General features: G+C 50.8%; 1 pseudogene; it reads right to left on the reverse strand.

Annotated features, from left to right (window-relative positions):
* Positions 1–7,508: 7,508 nt before the first annotated feature.
* The window catches only part of LOC139999806 (olfactory receptor 14A16-like), a 34,363-nt pseudogene continuing 25,432 nt past the window's right edge, over positions 7,509–16,439 (reverse strand).

Here is a 16,439-nt window from a genome sequence, read left to right on the forward strand (position 1 = left end):
TGACTTAGCCATTCAGTGTCCTTCTGGGGGGGAACAAACCACCTCTCTGAGCTGGGTTCCGAGCCTAAAAAGTCACCCAAGATGTAACCAGGACAATATCCACCTCTTATTCTCTACTGCATATACAATGACAGGTTCAAGACTTTCCAATAAGTCTTCATTAATCAACACCCTGCAATTAAGACACAGATATCATTCCCTTAGTCTATGGGCCTACTTAATGAAATGTCCATAAAATGTTCAATGATTCCATTTAGTCCATGAATTGGGTTCTATCTGTTGTTGTGACCCCAAAGGACAGGAGAAGACATACGTTACATGGAGTGAGAGGGCACCAATGCCAGCTCAGGTTAGGTCACTGCTGCACTTGCACTGCTCCTTGTGAGGCTCCTCTGCTATTGGTTCGAGTGGTACCTCCTACAGAACATGGCTGTGTGGTGCTTATCTGCCTGCTGGGTTAAACCACATCACAGACCAGGCCGCTGAATCTGACATTGCAATGAGCTCCACCCTTCACCCCTGCCCCAGACTGGGCTCATCCACCGGCCACAGTCCTTTAGAGGTGTACCTGTTCCAACACAGCCTTATTCAGGAGTCTTATTCCCTTCAGAGCTTTACCTACTGTGTCATGGAATTACCAGCGGTCACGGATGCTTGCAGGTATACCTTCTGTGTTGTACACTTATCCATGTGCCACACTCTCTTCAGAGGTGTACCTGTTCTAGTGTGGCCTTTTCCATTGCAGAAGGATGATGAGGAGTTCTGGGCTGCAATGTAGAGATTCAGTGCAGAGATGATTCAGGCGAATATAGGTCTGGGATATATTGGCTGATAGAGGACCAACAGGGTCAGGCTTTGGAAGAAGCCTGATTAGTTGTGGGGAAACCACTGGTATTGGTAAATACTCAGAAAAACACAGGGATGTATTTCAAGCCACAGCCAGTAAGGATGGAGAGAAGTTAGGACAGCTTTGGCAGTCATCAGGCCAGACTGAACTGAGAATGTGAGTGTATGGTAAAAGTCTGCAGGAATGCAAGCACAGGTAGAGGAAAATGTAGGACAGGCTGTGGAGGGGGATGACAACAGGCCATTTGGGGCTGGAGCCCCCCCAGTGGAATAGATGACCTCAGGGCTACAGCTGCAGCCTCTTCCACTAAGGCCCACCAGAGGACACTGGTCCCTTACAGCCCCAGGGCCTTGTTACCTCCTCAACCCCACAGAGCCTGGCAAGTGTCCTACCAGTGTCCTACCCTCGGAATTGCACACCCCACATCACACTGCCCCTGCCAGAGCCCCAAGCAGCCCAGGACATGCAGGATCCCCCTTCCCAGGGGATGTGCTCAGGCCTTGGCCATCCCCCTTGGTTGAACACATCAAGGGCTTTCAGAGCCACCTCCCTACTTGATTTTCCACCTGTAACCAGTGCCTCTGATTTCCTCCTCCACCATCTCCCAGGGACGGGCACCTTGTCTCCTTGTTGCCCTCGTGGCCTCTTCTGGGATGGCCCTCAGTGAGGCTGGCCAAGACCCTTAGACATTTGCAGGCTTGCTTCTGTCTTTGACTTCTTGAGAGCCTTGCTCAAGCTTTCAGGATCTGCAGTTCAGGAACCTGGCAGCAGAGGGCGAATGTACATGCAAAACTCCCTCACAAGCCAAGGCTCTGGGCATAATTCTTCCAAGTCTTCAATTCTTATGGGGTTCATCAGGGAGATGCCAGGAGTCTCCTTAAAGGGACAGACTTCAAGAATAATACAAACTATAGGAAAGGATTTCTTCTTTCTGCTATTTCTTTAGTTGTCTGCCTACAGTTAAAGTGATATCAACAATCTCCAAGTGGTATTGATCCTGAATGTTTGCTAAGGGATTCTGAGCATGCAGGGAAATCAAGACCTTTTCTGCCAGGCACTCTATGCACAGTCTTCATCCCTACTCCTCAGCCTCACCCTTTCTCTCATCAGCCTCCTGGGACTGACAGCAGCTGTGATAAGCTCTGAAATTTTTCCACTAGCATTTCATCGGAATGTTTTACAGCCCCTTGGCACCAATTTCCATCTGCTTTCCTCAGAGAATAAGCTACATGCAGGCACTAAATGTAACGTCTTAATTGACAGCATTGAAAAATAAAAGACACAGTCCAGTAAAAAATAAAAGACACTCTTCAGCTCTATATTAAGCCCTCTATTCAGCTCTATTGATTTACGGAAGGAAGCCAAGAGACAAAACAAATGAAATGCACTATTTTTCAGAATTTTTAGGCTTGTCTATGAATTCTCACCCAAATTTGCACACATTTTCCCAAACATGTTCCTTGCAAAACATTAAATAGAGCAACTGTGTTCCCAGGACATGCGTGTATTGGCACATTGCACATCTCCACCTCAGATCTAAATGGAGCAGAGAACAATGAAGGTTAGAGGGGCTGGATAGATCCTGCCTTTAGCTCTTTGCTGTCGACCCATGGCCACACCTGATAGGACATCCCTTTCGTCCTTCCTCTTTATGAGCTGGCCAAATCTTTATGGGGTGTACAGTTGCATAGCACCATGGCTCTCCATGTGCCAGACTCCAAGCAATACCCAGAAACCCAGAGCACAGCCTTAGAAAGAGGCCCAGAGCAAAACTGAGGAAGGCAAATGTGACTCCTATCTTGCATAAAGGCAAGACAGAGGTCCCAGGGAACTAGAGGCCAGAAAGCCTTTCCTCAGATTGAGGGAAGGTGATGGAGCAGCTAATCCTGGAAAGCATTTCCAAGCACATGGAGGATAACAAAGTGATCAGGAGTGGTCAGCATGGATTCACCAAGGGTTTGTTGAGACTTAACCACTTGATAAACTTCTCCAATGAAAAAACTGCCTTGGTAAATGAGGGGAGAGCAGGGGATGCTTTCTGCCTTGTCTTCAGAAAGGTTTTTCACATGTTTCCCATAAGATCCTGATAGAGAAGCTGATGAAGTCCAGGCAGAATGAGGAGGCAGTGAGGTGGACTGGAAAGTTCCTGCACAGCTGGGCTCATAGTCCTGTGGCATGTAGTCTAGTTGGAAGTCAGTCACAAGGAGGACACTGTAGGGGCAATATTGGGACCTATCCTGTCCATTCAAACCTCAGCCATTCTTTAATGTTGTGATCCTGTGTGGATGATATGGACTGGAATTTTGATAAACATCTGGGTTCAGAGGGTGGTTACCAGATATACACACTCTAGCTGGAGGTCTTTCAGTACTGTGCAAACAGGGAGTCAATACTAGACCAATATTATTTAACAAGTTTATTCATGACTTGTACAATGGGACAAGTTGGCAGATGATATGAATCTGAGGGCAGTGGCTGACACACAAGATGGTTTTGCTGTCATTCTGAGGGACCTCGCAGCCAAAACTGGGCAAAGATGAATTGCATGAAATTCAACAAAGTGAAATGCTCCTGCAGGAATAACATTATTCACCAAGACATTGCTTGGGGCCAACCAGCTAGAAATCAGCTTGGGAGAGAAGGACCTGGGTTTTCTGGTGGTCAGTGAGATGGACGGGTGCCAGCCATGTGGAATTACATCAAAGAAGGCCACCAGCACCTTGGGCTTCATTATTACAAACCTTGCCAGTACATTCAGGGAGTTGGTCCTTCCTCTCTACTGACCTCTGCTGAGACCAAACCCAGTGTGCAGTGTCCATTTCTGGGCTTCCCTGTGCATGAAAGACCTGGACGTAGTGCAGTAAGTCCAGTAAATGACACAAAGATCATTGAGGGACTGGAGAGTCTTCAGATGAGGAGAGGCTGAGAGAGCTGGAGTGTTGAGCCTGGAGAAGAGAAGGCAAGGGGGAGATTTTTACTAAAGAAGCACAGAACAGCCGAGGTTGGAAGGGACCACTGAAGATTGTTTAGTCTAATCTCCCTGCCAAGCAGGATCACCTAGAGCACATTGTGCAGGATGACATTCAGGTGGATTCTGAATATCTCCAGCAAAGGAGACTCCACAACCTCTCTGGGCAACCTGTTCCAGTGTTTTGTCACCCTCCCAGTAAAGAAGTGTTCTCTCATATTCAGACAGAACTTCCTGTACTCCAGTTAGTGCCCCACTGCCTGAAGTCCTGTAGCTGGGCACAACTGAAAAAATCTGGTTCCATCCTCTCGACACCCTTCCCTCAGATATTTATACCCATTGATGAGGTCTCCCTTCAGTCTTCTCTCTTCCAGGCCAAACAGGCCCCGCTCTCTCAGCCTGTCTTTGTATGACAGGTGCTCCTCATCCTCTTTGTAGACCTCCTCTGGACTACCTCCAGCAGTTCCATGTCCCTCTTGTACTGGGGAGCCCAGAATTGGACACAATACTCCAGGTGTGGCCACATTTGGTGAAGACATGATGGGAGGAATTAAGACAAAGAAGCCTGACTCTTTTCTGAAGTGCCCATTGACAGGATAAGAGGCAATGGGCACCAAAGGAAACATTGGTAAAACCTCCTGGAAACAGGAAAGCTCTTCTGTACTGTGAAGTGGGTTGATGAGTGGCACAGGTTCCTCAGAGAAGCTGTGGAGCCAACATACCTGGAGATATTCAGAACATGTCTGGACATGGACATGGTCCTGGACAACCTGCTCAAGCTGGCCCTGCTTGAGCAATGGGGTTGGCCAAGGCAATCTCCAGAGCTCCCTTCCAACCTCAAACATTCTGTAGTTCTGTGATAGCTGGCAGCATTTCTGAAAACTTTTCTGTGCTACCTCAAACCAGTCTGAGTCCTGGTGCCCATAGAACAGAGCTTGCTTTTAGGATGACTTAACTCACTAGGTAACCCTGATGAACAGAGATTACAAAAGCACGCACTGTCTCAGCCCACAGCAGTGTTCCCAGGTCCTGAGTCCACTGAACAGCTCCTTCTTCCTTGAGGATTATGAGCTGGAAGGAACCTGTGGAGGTCTGTACCTTGGCCTGGCCTCAGCTGGGATAACTTGAGAGTTAGATCACATCGGTCAGTTCTTGGTTCACCTCTCGTGTTCAGATGTGATATTTTTCCTTAACCTCTTTTGAAATTTCTTTTTCTACCTTTCCTCCTCATTGTCTTTTGTCTTTTCTGCCCCTCCTTGTGCCCAGCCTGATCACCATATGTACTGAGACCAAGGGCAGTCACAGTCTGCTCTTGAAGTGCTGCCTCACCAGGATTCTCTGGGACTGTGCAGGCAGGCTGTGACGGCCTGCTCCAAAAGAAGACACATTGCTTGAGATCAGGGAAGATTGCAGAGAAAAACCCAACACCTAGTGCAGAGGGACAGTGGTAGTAATTGTAGGCTGATATGGGGCCAGGGCCTGAACCAGGGCATGGGCAACAGGGCTGGTCATTTCCCAGTGCAGACACAGATCCCAGCAGGAGGAAGGACCCAGACATTTCCAAGACCAGCTCCCTCCTGGGCAGTGCTGAATAGTGGTGCTGCTCTGCAGAGCAAGTGGGCTGTGGTTTATCTCTGGACCAGATGGTGGTACTTCACTAAGGATGACATTGGTCATTGCCAGCTCCCCCTCCCTGTGCCTGCTGGGTTCCACTCTCCCCTCTGGGGCTGCACAGTCCTTGCTTACCTGGAAATAATTCAGTTTAGAATTCAGTTTAAACATACAGATGCATTGATTTATTGTTTTTGTCTTTGGGGACCCCACCTTGTGTGATCTGTCACTTTGTGGGACCTGCTGGGTATGCGCATGCTGGGTATGTTATGCAGTAACCATTCACCATCTCCACTGTGTCCTAATTTCGGCTAGGATAGAGTTAATTTTTCTCCTAGTAGCTGGTAAGGTGCTGTGTTTGGGATTTAGGATGAGAACAATGTTGATAACACACTGATGTTTTAACTGTTGCAGGGCACTGCTTACACTAAGCCAAGGACTTTTCAGCTTCTCGCTCTGTCCTGGGAGGGGACAGAACCAGGCTGACCCAAACTGGCCAAAGGGGTATTCCATACCACCTGATGTTATGCTGAGCAATTAATATGGGAGGGGCTGGCCGGGGTGGAGGGACCGGCTGCTCAGGGATAGGCTGGGCATCACTCTGCAGGTGGTGAGCAATTGCATTGTGTATCACTTGTTTTGAAGACGTCATTATTAGTAGTACTAGTATCATTATTATTATGTTTCTTTCTTTTCGGTCCTAATAACATGTCTTTTTCTCAACCCACAGGCTTTATTATTTTTTGCAATTCTCTCTCCCATCCCAGAGAGGGAGTGGGGAGGGCGAGCGAATGGCTGTGTGGTGCTTAGCTGACAGCCTGGTTAAACCATAACAGTCCTTTGTCACAGTCCACTGTCACTAGACACAATCATGAGCTATTTGGTCTTGCACCCAGGGAGAAACAACAAGTATTATTCCTGGCACCATCTTCACAGGAAGAGCCTAGCCTTCAGGCAGGACTCTGGGGAGCTTGCATTTTGTTATAGAGATGCTATGGGGGAGTCCACACAGAGAAAGGCTTTAAGAAAACCTTTTATATAGCCTTCAGGTGAGACAATGCAAAGTCATTCCTCACTAGCAGTGGGAGGAATCCAAGTATTTTTCTAGGAACAGCAGAAGCCCAAGCATCAATAAATAATAATAAATACATATATAATTATAATGAAAAAATAACACAACGCAAACCTGGAAGATGATATATTGTGGGTCATTTCAGAAGAGAGAATGAAACCCTATGAATACTGAAAAACAATCAATAAACACTTTTCAAATGATATCCTTGAGCAGAACTGCCACCACCAGATCCAGAGATGGGTAGGAGATGGAAGGGACTTCAGGTAGGCAAACATGGCCATGCTGAGAAACTGGAAGACCATGGCAAGGTGAGGGAGGTACGTGGAGAAGGCTTTGTGCTGTCCCTGCTCAGAGGGCATCCTCAGCACAGCTTTGAAGATCTGCACAGAGGACAGCACAATAAAGCAGTCACAAACCCACAAACACAAATCCACTGAATGAGGATCACTGCCCACTCTGGGTACAGTCTGCTCATGGAGAACACCTGGGCCCTTCAACCAACTCCACATTCCTCTCCTGGAAGATGTCCTCTGCCCTGCCCCGTGTGGGACAGCCGTGAGTAGGCATCTCAGTAAACATTTGCCATCTCCACGGTCATCAGACACCAACAGGTTACTCCTAATTCCTACCCATGGTCTCTCACTGCTCACAGCATGGCAATAAGTTTCTTCTCTCCCAAATCCATGCAGCAATAGGCCTTTCAGGGTACAGCTGCACAGCCCCGAACTTGCCACCAACTTTGAAGGAAAAGACAAGTCTTCAGGCAGTGCACTGGGGAGACCCCATTTTATTACGAAGGTGCTAAGAGAGTCAGTGCTGACAAATCATTAGACGTGTATTTACAGAGCCTCAAGACTACAGAGCACTGTCATTACTCAATAAAAGGATGATGAAGAAAATACTTTATCTTTTTTTTAGAAAATTATAAATGCAAGTGACACTGAGGATAGCAATAACTAAAACGGTAAGGACACAAGGACCAAGCCTGCAAGAAGATACTCAGAGAGTCATTTGCGGAGAAAGAAGGGAAAATAAGCACCCTTAAGAAACATCCCTGAAAACACTTTCCTAATAGCACCCTTCAGCGCCTGGTTCCTCATGCTGTAGATGAGGGGGTTCAAAGTTGGAGGCACCACTGAGTACAGAACTGCTACCACGAGGTCGAGGGCTGTGTAGGAGAAGGTGGTGGGCTTCAGGTAGGCAAACATGGCTGTACTGAGAAATAGGGAGACCACAGCCAGGTGAGGGAGGCATGTGGAAAAGGCTTTGTGCTGTCCCTGCTCAGAGGGCATCCTCAGCACAGCCCTGAAGATCTGCACATAGGACACCACAATGAAAACAAAACAGCCAAATGCTAAACTGAAACCAACCAGAAGAAGCCAAAATTTCCTGAGGTAGGAGTGTGAGCAGGAGAGCTTGAGGATCCGGGGAATTTCACAGAAGAATTGGTCCAGGGTATTTCCTCCACACAGTGGCAATGAAAATGTATTGGCAGTGTGCAGCACAGCATAGAGAAAAGTAATGCCGCAAGCAGCTGCTGCCATCTGGGCACAAGCTCTGCTGCCCAGGAGGCTCCCGTAGTGCAGGGGCTTGCAGATGGCAACGTAGCGATCATAGGCCATGACGGTGAGAAGAGAATGCTCTGCTGAAAATAAGAAGACAATCAGAAAGACCTGTGCAGCACATCCTGCATAGGAAATGGCCCTGGTGTCCCAGAGTGAATTGGCCATGGCTTTAGGGACAGTGGTGGAGATGCAGCCCAGGTCAAGGAGGGCGAGGTTGAGGAGGAAGAAGTACATGGGAGTGTGGAGGTGGTGGTCGCAGGCTATGGCGGTGAGGATGAGGCCGTTGCCCAGGAGGGCAGCCAGGTAAATGCCCAGGAAGAGCGCGAAGTGCAGGAGCTGCAGCTCCCGTGTGTCTGCAAATGGCAGGAGGAGGAACTCAGTGATGGAGCTGCTGTTGGGCATTTGATGCATCTTGGCCTCAGCTCCTATCCAAAGAGAAAGGGACATGCACTGGGTACCTATGAAAGGAGGTGACAGATTATGAAACCCATAGTTTAGTTCAGATTCAGAGCACCTGTATTACAGAGGGGCTGTTTATCATCCTCCAGCAGAAGGGGCAATTGTCCAGGGCCAATGCTGGATGTCCTTAAACCAGAGTGACTTGAACAGAGCCAGCTCATTTCCGAGCCTTACGCACCACAGTGCCCAGAGCCATATTGACTAGAACTGCATGGGCACTTTGCTCCCAGGATGCACCACCAGAGCAGGACTCAGTATTCTGGTGTCTGAGATCTGGCTTTAATCCCACTGCCAGAGAGTCTGAGCGAAATACTAAGGGCAGGAAGGTTGGAAGGAGAAACACAGAGAAATGCCCCAGTGTTCCTGCTGAGGGAGGAAGGAAATGGAGTAAGAGATGGGCAGCTGGGGGGTTCTCTTCTGAGGGTCCTCCTGCCAAGGGGAAAATGCAGCCTGAGATCCCATGGATGTGGGGGCAGAGGCTTTGCTGAATGGGAGAAGACACCAAGTGGTTGGTCAGGGCTAAGGACCTGCAGTACAGGGATGGGAGAGAGGTGCTCAAATTCCCCCTGCCAATGAGTTCCTGGGAGCCGCTCTCTCTCACTTCATGCCCATGGCTGTGCTGCCTGCAGCTGTCCCTGCCTGCAGCTGGGTCTCTGTCCCCACGCCTCCTGCCTGCAGCTCACATCCCCCATCCCACCCCATCAGAGCTGGGTGCTCAGCTCTGCCCTGCAGACACCTCCTGGCAGCAGGGCTGTGCCCATGGGCAGGTCGCTGGGGGCACGTCCTAGAGCCCAGCTCACACAGACCCTGCTAACAGTGCATGTGTGGTGCTGCAGCTTTCTAGGGGCTGAGGGGCAGGAAAGGGTCCTTTTATCCCTCCTTATGATGGCATCTCAGCTCATCATGGAGTCTCAGGCACTTCTTGGATTAACTGTTTCTGTTTCTATTTCCACCAAGCCAAAGAAGAGAAGATTGGAAGTTCAGAAGGCTCAGTAGAGCTGAGACTGAAGTCTAAATCCCCTACCATATCCCAGCTCTTGAAAAGTCCCCTTGGATACACCCTGGTTGTGCTGTGGATCTGAGAGCAGGCTGCTCCAGGCAGCAGCCTCCCACCAGCAGCAGGACCCTGCCCTGCTGGGGGGGCTCCTTCCACCCGCAGCTTCTCCCTGCAGCGCCCTGGGCAGCTCCCCGGGCAGGCTGAGTGTTGAGCCTGGCAGGCGGCAGAGGCCCTGCCCCGGCACACAGCCCCTGGGCCACAGCAGGGACCCTGCTCTGCACCACAGCCCTGGACACCCCTGCCTGCACCCCCAGCTTCTCCTGCCTCCATGAACTGCGGCTGCATTGCCCTCCAGCCAGACACTTACCGGGTGCAGGGCTGGGAAGTCTTCTCCCGCAGTGAGCTCTGGGCATGCTGCCACTTCTGCCTGCCTTTAAGCACTGTGTCTCTGCAGGCAGTGCCCCCAGGCCTGCTGCGCTGTGCAGAGGAGCTGCTCCTGGGCAGAGCTGTCTCTCTGCAGTGCTGCCCGCTTGCCAGAAGCTCCCCTTGGGCCCAGGAGCCCGGCCCAGCTCAGCAGCAGAGGCCCAGCCCAAGGCCTCCCTTGCTCTGCCCCCCACCAGGCTCCCTGCACATGGCCCTGGGGCTCCAGGGCTCACGGCTCCCGGATGGCAGCAGGGTCTCTCCTGGGGAAAACACTTGGAAGCAGACAAAGCAAACACTGACTGGCCCTCTCTAAACACTGTGCTGACTGATTCCTGTAGCAGGCATTGCCCTATGGGTGTACAGGGCTACAGGACATGCCAAAGTTCCTCTCTGTTGTTCAACTTATTCATCAGTGAGGTGGATGATGTAACAGAATGCACCCTCAGTTACTTTGCTGATGACACAAAGCTGGGAGGAGTGGCTGATACCCAAAGGGCTGTGCTGGCATTCAGAGGGACCCTGACAGGCTGGAGAGAGAAGCTGAGAGAAACCCCATGAAGTTGAACAAGGGCAAGTGCAGGGTCCTGTCTCCTTCCTAGGGAGGAAAACTCCCAGCACCAGTACAGGCTGGGAATGACCTGCTGGAGAGCAGTTTTGCACAGAAGGACCTGAGATTCCTGGGAGACAGCAGGCTGCACACGAGTCAACAGTGTGCCCTTGTGGCCAAGAAGGCCAATGGGATCCTGGGTGCATTCGGATGGGTGTTGCCAACAGGCCAAGGGAGCTGATCCTTCCTGCCATAGTCAATGTGACAACCTGGCAGCCTTGTGCCTTGGTATTACTGTGAGATCAGCCAAATGGGATGAAGGCTTTGCACCTCGTCCCTTCCATTGAGAGAGGGGTTTTGCCTCTCGGCAGAAGCTGTCGCGGCTGCATGTCACCTGGGCAGCCTCTGTGAGTGGCATGCAGCCTTGGGGCTTGAACTTGTGCAAAGACTTCGTTCTCTTGCTTTCTAATATCCACTGGCATCAAGTCCAAGCCAACCAACCCAAGACCTTCACCAGAGCTGGTCATCAGGGAAAAGCACTTCCAGGACTCCTTGCAACAGGCTACAATAATTCTACTATAGCTTATGTCAATCGTGAGTGCCTGGAGTGTTTTGGACTCTTCTAGAGGTGAATTTGGAGAATGGGAATGCTCTATGCAAACACAAATGTGCTTTGATATTTTAGCTTGTGCTCAGTGACTTCTGTCCTAGAGCATGGCAGGTTATTGAATGAAAGCCTGGAATATCTGGAGTGCATCCTAGTCCTAGAGCCACTCACACACTGGCTGACGCTGACTGGGTTACTGAAAATACAGTCTGGTGGGGGACTTCAACTTCCCAGATGTCTGCTGGAAAGACAACACAGCAGAGAGGAAACAGTCTAGGAGGTCTCTGGAGTGGGTGGAAGATAACTTCCTGACACAGCTGGTCAGTGAGGCAACCAGGGAAGGTGCCCTGCTGGAACTTTTTGCTTGTGAACAGAGAAGGACTTGGGAGGGATGTGAAGGTTGGAAGGCAAATCTTGGGCATAGCAATCACAAATTAACAGAGTTTTTGAGTCATGGAGAAGTAAGGAGCAGGGTTAGCAGTGTTGCCTCCCTGTATTTCTGGAGGGTTAAATTTGGCTTGTTAAGGAGACTGATTGGCAGAGTCCCTCAGGAGGCAGTCCAGAAGGGGAAAGGAGTCCAGGAAGGCTGGACACACTTCAAGAACGAAATTGTAAAGGCACAGGAAAAGGTCATCCCCATGTGCTGAAAGATGAGTCAGCAGAGAAAATCAGTGTGGCTGAACAGAGCTTTGGCTAGAGCTGAGGAAGAAAAAGGGTTTATGACCTTTGGAAGAAGGAGCAGGACACTCAGGAGGATTAACTACAAAGATGTTGTGAGGTTGTGCAGGGAGAAAATTAGAAGGGTTAAAGACCAACTGGAACTCAGTCTGGCTACTGCCGTAAAGGAGAAATAATTTTTTTTAAGTGCCTTAGCAACAAAAGGAGGACTAAGGTGAATCTCCATCCTTAATTTTATGTGGGGGGAAACACCGTTGAGAAGAGATGAGGAAAAGGCAGAGGTGCTTAATGCCTTCTTTGCCTCAGCCTTTAGTAGGAAGTCCAGTTGTTCTTAGGGTACCCAGCCCCACGAGCTGGTAGACAGGGGTGAGGAGCAGAATGAAGCCCTCCTAATCCAAGAGGAACTGTTTAGTGACCTGCTACTCCATTTTGACATACACAATGGGGCCAGACGGGATCCACCCAAGGGTATTGAAGGAGCTAGCAGAAATACCAAGCCACTTTCCAACATTTATCAGCAGGTCTGGCTAGCAGGGGAGGTCCCAGTCAACTCTCCCCTAGCAAATGTGATGCCCATCTACAGCAAAGGCCAGAAGGAGGACCCAGGGAACTACAGGCCTGTCAATCTGACTTTGGTGCCGGGGAAGGATATGGTGAAGATTATCTTGAGTGCCATCATGCAGTTAATGGACTTGATGATTTGAGAGGTGTTGAGGGATTTCTTGAAACAGCAAAAATCCCATGGCTTCCTGTAGCTGAGCAAACCAAGCTACCAGGGCAACTATGAGAAGTTCCCATGACAGTGTTCCCACATCGCCCAATTGAGGAACTCAGAAAAATATTGTTACCAGTAGCTGGCTTCAAGGACAAGGTTTATGTGACTGCTAATCACAAGGGGGTTGTTTTCTTGCAGGTGGGGTTGTTTTCTTGCAGTTGTTTGTCTGAGTGCTTTTGACCAATAATCTGGTGTGAAACACTGTCCACCCCTGTTAAGTTCTCTATAAAAGTTAGGCTATTCGGGCAATAAAATGGAGCATGATCTGACTCTACTGTGTGTCTGTCGTGCTTTCGGCCGTGCTTCCTGCAACATATGGCGCCCGAACAGGCTGAGACCTGAACAGGGCCTGAACAGGACATCGCAGCGGGAGACCTGAACAGGACCTGAACAGACATCGCACCGGAGCAGGACATCGCAGCACCGGAGCAGACATCGCAGCCGAGCACGGACATCGCAGCGGCGCCGGGGCAAACATCGCAGCGCAGCGGGACACCAGCGGCGCCGGCACATCCGAACGCAGGTAGACCAGGAGACCAGCAGCGCCGGGACCGGCGGCGCCGGGACCAGTGGCGCCGCGATCTCGCCGCGCCGTCGGGACTTCGGAGCGCCCATCCGACCGGCGCTTCAGCAGACCGGACACCGGCCCGGAAACACGGTACACAGGCCTCACGGTGAGACGCGGTACTCCCGCTGAGAGACGCGGAAAACGGTGGGAAACGGGGTTTTTGCGGCGGGACGTGGAATTGCGGAGGGCCGCGGGAAATAGAGTTGCGGCGGGACGTGGAATTGCGGAGGGCCGCGGGAAACGGAGTTGCGGCGAGACGTGGAATTGCGGAGGGCCGCGGGAAATAGAGTTGCGGCGAGACGTGGAATTGCGGAGGGCCGCGGGAAATAGAGTTGCGGCGAGACGTGGAATTGCGGAGGGCCGCGGGAAATAGAGTTGCGGCGAGACGTGGAATTGCGGAGGGCCGCGGGAAATAGAGTTGCGGCGAGACGTGGAATTGCGGAGGGCCGCGGGAAAAAGAGTTGCGGCGGGACGTGGAATTGCGGAGGGCCGCGGGAAAAAGAGTTGCGGCGGGACGTGGAATTGCGGAGGGCCGCGGGAAAAAGAGTTGCGGCGAGACGTGGAATTACGGAGGGCCGCGGGAAATAGAGTTGCGGCGAGACTGGGGTTGTATAGCCTGGGAGGAATACAGGGGTGTCATCCGGAGGTGTGGAGATGGGATCAGGAAAGCCAAGGTAGAGATGGAGCTGAACTTGGCAAGGGACATGAAGAATAACAAGAAGGGGTTCTACAGATACATAGGCAGGAGGAGACAGGCCAAGGAGAGTGTTCCCCCTCTGATAAACGAGATGGGAGAACTGGCTTCCTCAGACATGGAAAAAGCTCAGGTACTCAATAAGTGCTTTGCCTCAGTCTTCACTCGTGGTCAAGTTTCCTGTATCTGTCAGGACCCTGAACCTGAAGGAGAGGGTGAGAGGAGAGGATTCTGTCCCACTGTGACAGTGGAACAAGTCTGGGGCTGCCTAATGAAAGTGGATGTGTACAAGTCCTTGGGGCCAGAGGGTATACATCCCAGGGTGCTGAGAGAGATGGCTGATGTGGTTGCTGAGCCGATCTCCATCATATTTGAAAAATCATGGCTGTTGGGTGAAGCACCAAGTGACTGGAAAAAGGGAAACATGACTCCCATTTTTAAGAAAGGGAGAAAGGAAGAGCTGGGGAACTACAGGCTGGTGAGCCTCAACTCTGTGCCTGGGAAGATCATGGAGCAGGTCCTCCTGGAAGACAGATTAAGGCATGTATGAGATAAAGAGGTGATTTGAAACAGCCAGCATGGCTTCACCAAAGGCAGATCTTGCCTAACCAATCTGGTAGCCTTCTGCGATGGAGTGATGGCATCAGTGGACAAAGGAAGGGCTATGAATATCATCTACCTGGACTTGAGCAAAGCCTTTGATATGGTCCCTCACCACATTCGACTCTCTAAATTGGAGAGGAATGGATTTGAAGGATGGCCTTTTAGGTGGATCAAGAATTGGTTGGCTGGTCGCAGCCAAAGTGTTGTGGTCAATAGTTCTATGTCTGGGTGGAGGCTGGTCACAAGTGGTGTCCCTCAGGGGTTGGTCTTTGGATGGGTACTCTTCAAAATCTTTATCAATGACATAGGTGATAGAATCCAGTGAATCCTCAGCAAGTTTGCAGATGACACCAAGCTGAGTGGTGCAGTTGATACAACAGAGGGAACGGATGCCATCCAGAAGGACCTGGACAGGCTGGAGTACTGGGCCCATGAGAACCTAATGAGGTTCAACAAGGCCAATTGTAAGACGTTGCACTTCGCTTGGGCAATCCCACGTATTTATATAGACTGGGCAAAGAAGAACTTGAGAGCAGCCCTGTGGAGAAGGGTTTGGGGGTCTGTGTTGGGTCTGTCTGAGCTGGAGTCACCTTTTCCCTGCAGCAGCCCGCACAGTGCTGTGCTCTGCACTCGTAGCTGGAACAGCACTGATATCACTCCAGTGTTGTGTCTATTGCTGCGTAGTGCTGGCACAGCATCAGGACTCCTAAGCCCCCAAGAGCCAGCAGGGTGGGGGTGGGCAAGTGATGGGGAGGGGACATTGCCGGGGCAGCTGACCTAAACCAACCAAAGGGATATTCCATAACACCTGATGTCACACTCAGCAATAAAAGGGGGGGCTCTCGTGGGGGAGGGGGCTGTTCCTCCTGAACAACCACTACGCGTTTGAGGCCCTGCTTCCCAGGACGTGGCCGAACACCGCTTGCTGATGGGAAGTAGAGAGTAATTTTTTTCTCTCTCTCTGTGCTTCCGCGCGGACTGATTGTTTCTTTTGTATCTGTTTCTCCTTCCCATTCCCTTTCCCTTTAATTAAACCTTTCTCATCTCAAACCTCGAGTTCTCTGTGTTGTATTTTCTCCCCCTCCTTCTGAGGAGAGGGGGAGTGAGAGAGCGGTTGTGGTGGAGCTTGGCTGCCCACCTGAGTAAAACCACCACAGGGTCCTGCTGGACAAGAAGCTGCATATGAGCCAGCAGTGTGCGCTTGCAGCCCGGAAGGCCAACTCTGTCCTGGGCTGCATTGTAAATGGCCAGCAGGGAGAGGGAGGTGATTGTCACCCTCTGCTCTGCTCTTGTGAGATCCCACCTGGAATACTGCATACAAGCCATAGGCCCCCAGCACAAGAAGGATGTGGAGCTCTTGGAACGGGTCCAGAGGAGGGCCACACAGATGATCAGAGGGCTGGAGCACCTCTCCTATGCAGAAAGGTTGAGGGAACTGGTCTTGTTTATCTTGGAGAAGAGAAGGCTCTGCGGAGACCTCATTGTAGCCTTCCAGTACTTGAAAGGAGTGTATAAACACGAGGGGGAAATGCGTGTTCATATGTGTTGGTAGTGATAGGACAAGGGGGAATGGTTTTAAAGTAAGACAAGGGAGGTTTAGACTAGAAATTAGGAGATCTTTTTTTACTCAGAGGGTGGTGAGGCACTGGAACATGTTGCCCAGAGAGGTTGTGGATGCCCTATCCCTGCAGGCATTCAAGGCCTTGCTGGATGCAGCTCTGGGCATCCTGCTCTAGTGGTTGGCAACCTTGCCCAGAGCAGGGGGGTTGAAACTAGATGGTTTTTAAGGTCCTTTTCAACCCAGGACATTCCATGATTCTATAATGTTTTTCCTCCCAGCGTCACATCCCAGAGAGGCGTCAGCTTCCAGGGAAACCTGGCCCTGGATTGTCCCCCATAGCAAGGAGGCATGCCTAGAGAAGGGCATCCCTAGCATCAGGACCCAGGAGTCCTGGCTGCCACATTGTCCCCTGAGCTCAGAGGAACACTCAGGCAGGGCTCTCATAGCAGCCACCAGCCTTC

The sequence above is a fragment of the Anas platyrhynchos genome, chromosome 30 (assembly GCF_047663525.1).
Source record: "Anas platyrhynchos isolate ZD024472 breed Pekin duck chromosome 30, IASCAAS_PekinDuck_T2T, whole genome shotgun sequence".
NCBI classification, from domain to species: domain Eukaryota; kingdom Metazoa; phylum Chordata; class Aves; order Anseriformes; family Anatidae; genus Anas; species Anas platyrhynchos.